Genomic DNA, 385 nt, shown 5'->3' with positions numbered 1-385 from the left:
CTCATTAGAGCCATTCACCGCCTTCTGGAACTTAAAAGTCCGTCTCACATTATACTTCGTCTTCTTTCGTGGATGTTGATTCATTTTTCATTCCTTGTATTTATTTTAGCGCTGTTTTGACTGGAGAGGGAAGTAAACCGGAAACTGGTTTGCCGATTTCAGGCGGAATCGGAAGTACGTCACGAGGCTTGTGCACAGAGCCTATTAGCTCGATATGAAAAGACAAGCGTGCAAAGAGCGTCTCAGATCATTTGACTGTCGTCCCATCAATCAGCGACTATGGGCGGGGCCTGCGTACGTTTACCTATGGCTGACCGTGATAACATGAACTCTAGAACATGGCGGCGCCTCCACTTAGCAGGAAGACGTATTCACACAAACCTTT

Source organism: Chaetodon auriga, chromosome 12, assembly GCF_051107435.1.
Source record: "Chaetodon auriga isolate fChaAug3 chromosome 12, fChaAug3.hap1, whole genome shotgun sequence".
Lineage (NCBI taxonomy): Eukaryota > Metazoa > Chordata > Actinopteri > Chaetodontiformes > Chaetodontidae > Chaetodon > Chaetodon auriga.
This window is presented reverse-complemented; position numbering follows the sequence as displayed.